The sequence below is a fragment of the Phasianus colchicus genome, chromosome Z, assembly GCF_987193195.1.
Source record: "Phasianus colchicus chromosome Z, bPhaCol1.hap1.1, whole genome shotgun sequence".
NCBI classification, from domain to species: domain Eukaryota; kingdom Metazoa; phylum Chordata; class Aves; order Galliformes; family Phasianidae; genus Phasianus; species Phasianus colchicus.
The window spans coordinates 18,655,108-18,661,502 of record NC_143476.1 but is presented as its reverse complement, the minus strand read 5'-3'; positions in this window follow the sequence as shown (position 1 = coordinate 18,661,502).

Genomic DNA, 6,395 nt, shown 5'->3' with positions numbered 1-6,395 from the left:
TTAAAGGGATGCCAAATGGTCTTTGCAATTTATCTCTATTCCAGATACAGCATACTAAACTGAAATTTTCTGAATTTCTCAGATTTGTAAATAATTTTTGTATATAGATTCAATTAGCTTCTTTTTATTCAAAGTGTATAAAATGTGTTGTATTTGCACCTATTTTCCTCCTCAGTTTGATTTTCTCCATCGCAATCCATACATTTAAGAGTGGGGTATATATTTTCCATGAACTAAAATGTTAGTGAAAAAATATGTCTGTCTACTCACTTTTGGGTGCTTTTATAAGGAAAAGTAACATCAGTCCTTCATGGCTGTCCTAGCTTCCAGCTGATTTTTAACTGACATTAAAAGTGACCTTTAAAAGATCAAATGGTTTGGTTCCTTGTTTCCACGGAAAATGTCACTTTCCCAGCATGATACCTCAGCAGTTGCAATCATATTAATCACTGAGCTTTCTCTTCTCTTTCACAGAAAGACAAATTCCTTGAAGCTGGAAAAGCCAGCTTTGCAGGTCACCTGGTCCACTCTGTTCCTGATTATGGGCATTGTAAGTGAGACAGAACTACTTGGATTGTTAGCTTTTGAATGGACACTGACAGTTCATTTGCTTTGCATTGCATAGGCTTTTCCTTCAGCAGCATGTCGTTCCAACTTGAGGTTCTTTCCAACACATATTACTCTACAGACATATGATATTACATTCACTGAAAATTCCACATGGCTCCTTATTTACGGAAGAATAAATGCATAAATTGTCTTCAATTTGTTTTGCTGAGCTTTGTAGAGAGCAAAATGCCGCACATTTGTTAGTCCAGAAAGTGAGTGACCTTATCTTATGGTATTCTGTTTTACATTTATTTGTGACAACATAATAGGTCCCAGATACTGTGACTGTGTGCCATTCACTGGGAGCCTAGTTACATGCATCTTTACTGTATCACACCTTTGAAAGTGATCCTGGGATTTGTAAGAAGAGAGAACTATAGAGGGAAACTGGGAAGGGGAACTAGCTTAGTGAAAATAAGTTCTCAGGATCTGAAGATCAGTTCAGCCTACTTTATTATCTCCTACAAATACAGAATGAGTTTTGCATACACAAACACACCTCCAAGAGCTACAGCTAGCTGAAACTTACCGGATTCTGGGTGGATCTTCTTTCAGCGATTGGAAATGGGAAAAGAGTTTATAGGGCTGTTCTTAGCCTGCCATTAAATTTCAAATAGGATTTAGGCAGCATTTTCATCAGTTTCATTTTATGTGAGTTCACATGCCCCAAAATCCACTGTGACTGCTTATTGCATCAAACACGTTTACTGGAATAAATAAATAAATAAATAAATAAATAGTATTCCAGAATAGTATGATTTATTGGCTTTTCTCTCAATTCCAGAAAAGCTTCGAGAATTCCCTCTACATAGCCTCTACAAAGCCAAAAAATAAAAAAGCATAATAAAAAATAAAAGGTGTCACTACCATCTCAGGCTTTTGCTCACCCCTGCAAATATTCTGATTAATCAGGCTTATGCATTTTGGAGGTCAGACTAGTTTGACTCTGTCATCAAGCTGATATTTCTTTGACCAACAGCTAAATTCAGGTTGTTGCATCCAGCATGCTTAAAGTGTGTCTTGCACTGACAAGGTATGGAGCATACTGAGGACCTTGTAATTTATGCTACTAGGATATACACATGGTTCAAGGATGCTACAGAATCCTATCAGTGTGAAATCAGATCTAAGAAATTGAAGCAGAAAAGATGTGCTTCCTTGGATAATTTCATCTAGAATAATCAATCTCAAGGTTTACAGGATTTAATAAGGATTTAATAGGACTTTTCTACTGCTGCACCACTGAAAGGTTAGGAAACCATTTAAAAACGCTAAGCTGTACAAAGCTCTCAAAGCTCAGATTTTGTAATGCATTAACCCCGGTATATTCCACTTGCTTTCAACATATAATATACCATCTTTGAACAGCTTGTTGTTTCTGATACTGATGAGAACATGACTAAAAACTAATTCTAGATGATCTTATATGAATTATTATCCTCCATGAACTATAAAAAATATTAAAAATCATTGAAAAATAACATTAAAACATGCAATTCCGAAATTAAATTATTATTTAAAAATAATACTTGCTTGTTTTATCTCCTTTCTGGAAGACAGATAGTCTCAAGTGATTGGCTCAATGAAAAGCTTAAGAATCGAAGAGGTAATCAAAGAATCGAAGAATTAATCTTCTTTGATTAAAAATAATGTTTTCAAAAAGTACAGACTACACAGAGAAGTCTTCTTTATACCTCCTGTAGCTTTGATTAAGGAAACTACACTTATTCTGTGAAATACTGAAACACATTAACTGTCTCCAGATTCAAGCATATGTGTCATCCCAGTTCAATAAACTATTGCAGTAGTGCATTGCAACTTAATGAACTTCATGACATTTACTTCACAGAAAAAGAGTAGTATTTTTATTTTCCCATTTTTAATTTAGGAAAATCCCTAATTCTAATTTATGAGTATTAAGTTTTACTGACGTCATCTACATTTTCCTTGTGGAAATGATGCCTGTGTTTTTTCTGATGCTTTTTGTTTGTTGCAATGAGTTTTCTGCAGGAAATGTTTTCCTTAGAAACAATTATAATTATAAACTATAATCCTTATTTTGTTTTTCTCTGTAGCTGTGAATATAAAATTTAACTTGTCTTCCAGATCTGCAAAATAGGGGGAAAAAAAAGTAGGGCAAAGAATGTGTATTTTAAAAATTCAAAAGATCAACTTGGTCACTGCAAACCTCTCTTACTGAATAATCTCCCTACATAACTAAGCAAAGTTAATAAAAAATTACATTTTACACTACGAACTAATAAAAAAAAATACTGTAATTGCTGTAAGATTAGCATGGTAATAACAGAATAGAATAATGAAAAATATGTTCCTTTTTTATTTTTTTCATTAAAAAACAAAGCAACAAACAAACAAACAAACAAACAGTCTGTTCTTCAACAAAGATATGAGTGTGGTTGATTATTTGTGTTGATGACATCAACATAGAATCAACAAGCCTCATTTGTCAAAACTAGTTGACGAACTAATTGAACAAATTATGTATACACTATGTTTATACCAAGGAAATTTTCAAAGATTACAGAGCTTTCTGTCCTTTTTTTTTACCTGACTCATTTTTGATTGTAATAGAATAATAAGAAATACATTAATAACTTTTTGCTAAAGAAAATAAACATAGGTAAAATTTGTTGTGAGAAATTTCACTGTTTAAATTGATTTATTATATTCTTAGATTTTTTTTTTTTACATGCAATTCTAATTTGACTTTTCTTAACACATTCATGCCCAGTTTAGAAAATATGAACTTTTAAAAATTTGTCCTTAGGTGAACTTGAAGAAGAAATCGATATAATTTTCAGAAAACGTGTTGGAATAGCAAGTTCTTCAGGAAATTCCTTGCTTTTTATTAAGACAAACTAAAAGATCAAGATGAAATGCACTTCCTTAGGATTCTGAACTCCAACCTCTCCAGCTGGACAATCAAGAGAAAAGTTCTAGGTGCACTGAAGTAAACTGAATATCTGCCTGCCTTTGTGCAAGCTACTCAGTCATTGCAAATCATTGCTTCATCACCATTCAGACAAGCAAAGCTTTTCTGTCAGATATCAACATCAGTTTCTCATTTTGTAAGTTAAGATGTCCTTTGGTAAAAGGAAAAAGGAAAGAGAACGTGGACTATTAAAGAGAGTCATATAAAGAAAAATCAGAATTTCAACTTAAAATTCAAAGGTTTATTTTATGAGTGAACACAAGGGAAAATTCAAAACATCGCAGCACTTTTTATAAGAAAATATATATGTGAATGAATTGCATACTGTATAAATGACCAAAGCATAGAATATGTATTCTGCACTACAATTTATTAGACTTCTTTCCTGTAACGTAGTACTTCTTTGTTGTATCAGAATAGTGCACAAAGTGGAATAAAGTCAACTGGGGAAAAAGAGGGGAAAAAACATAGCACTTTCATAACTTTAAAACACACTGTATGACTATTTTGCAAAGTAAAATGTTACCAAAGGAACACACATAATTGATATATCCTGTCCCTAAAGATAGCAGATATGAGTGTGCACTAAAAAATAACAAGGCAATTATTTTCAGCAGGGTTTTGGTTTTTTGCTAATTAGTTAGTTAGTTAGTTAGTTAGTTTGTTTGTTTGTTTTTCTGCAACTTAATAAAATGTGCAAGCTTTTTCCAGGAGGTCCCCAATGTCTTATGTCTCATGTGTCAATATAGGACAGAGGTAATTTTTTTCTATGGTCATATTCTCACACCTGCATTGAAAACCCTTTGAAAATTTTAATAGTGTTGTAGGGGGAAAGCATACATTATTTTAAACTGCCATATTTTCTCCAGGTGTTTTTGAATTTCTTATGTCAAAAGCATTATTCAGTTCTATTTAATGATCCTCTCTTTTCAAGAATAAGATACTTATGTGAGAATTTATAAGTAAAAGCTCTTCATTGTCAATCAGGTGACTGCTTTCAACTTGGTGACTTACGTTACTAATTAGCAAAGGCACATAATGTGAATTATTGCATTTATTTTGTAACTTAACTGACACAGAATACTCTGTAGATCCATACACAAACAACTACCTGAAGCAGTGGTCCCAGGCATTTATGTGGCAATTTTAATTTCTGAAAGATCCAAGCAAAACTGACATCTTCCTATATGCTTCTGAGAATTGCTACGTTCCCACAAGATATCATAAAGATGTCAGAAAATGTAGGCTGCATTAAACCTCTTTTTAATTATTTTTTTAACTAACTGCTAAGAAAACATATATATATATGCATATCATTGTGCATCAAAATTTCCTCTATCTATGTACTATATTACAGTAAAAAAAAAAAAATCTCATATGTGTTATTACAGTATGTTAGAAAAGTGTTTGTAAAGACCATAGTCCTGTATTTCACAGATACTGACATCTGCTGCATCAAATTGTGCTGACTTGACCATCCAATTGTCATTACATTTTCAAATTACCGGAACTACGACTTCTCATGTGATCTAAATAATTTATGTTTAGCCATGAAATAGAATCAATTTCCAAATTCCTATATGGAGTAATGAGTTCAGCCTGGCAGAAATGGTCCAAGGGTCCTAATGGACACCAATGGGCACATATTGAAACACAGGAGGTTCTCTCTAAACATCAAAAAGCATTTTTTACTCCGTAGGTATTGGAGCACTGGCACAGGTTGCCAGATTGTATGAAATCTCTTTTCTTGGAAATATTCAAAAGCCATCTGAATGTAATTCTTGGCAACCTGGTATGTGGCCCTGCTTGATCAGGGGGCTTAGATCTGGGGGCCTCTAGAGGTCCATTCCAAACTCAGCCATTCTGTGATTCTGTGATAAACATGTCAAATTTCTCTACCTTCACTGTGACCAGCATATCTGATAAATCTGTTTTTGAATATCCATGTATCCTATCTCTCCACATTCAGACTTTGAAAAGATATATGCATGTCAGGTTTGCTGGTCATCCTCCCAGAGAAATCTGATGTAGAAAAGGCACAGAAACTACAGCCAGAAGAAAAATCAACCATTAAAATAAGCCATATGCATCATAGGACATCAAATGATTGAAATGAAAATGAAAATGGAGTTTCCAAATAAAATATAAAAAATAATAGAAAATATTTTTGCTTTATCTCCCCTAATTATTTCTCTTAAATCTAATACATATCTAAGTCATATAATTTACTAAAACAAATATATATATATATTTACTTTTCACAGTGCACCTACTGTGAAAAGAAAAGAAAAAAGAAGAGAAGAGAAGAGAAGAGAAGAGAAGAGAAGAGAAGAGAAGAGAAGAGAAGAGAAGAGAAGAGAAGAGAAGAGAAGAAGAAAGAAAAGAAAAGAAAAGAAAAGAAAAGAAAAGAAAAGAAAAGAAAAGAAAAGAAAAGAAAAGAAAAGAAAAGAAAAGAAAAGAAAAGAAAAGAAAAGAAAAGAAAAGAAAAGAAAAGAAAAGAAAAGAAAAGAAAAGAAAAGAAAAGAGAAAAGAAAAGAAAAGAAAAGAAAAGAAAAGAAAAGAAAAGAAAAGAAAAGAAAAGAAAAGAAAAGAAAAGAAAAGAAAAGAAAAGAAAAGAAAAGAAAAGAAAAGAAAAGAAAAGAAAAGAAAAGAAAAGAAAAGAAAAGAAAAGAAAAAAAAGAAAAGAAAAAAAAGAAAAGAAAAAAATATGAGAAAGTGACAAGGAAAAAAATTAATGATATCTATCAAATATAAATTCCCTATTAAAAAGAGGTTCTACTGTGGTATATCTGTTTCATCATTTTTCCACTTCTGTTTATCAATAGTTAAAACA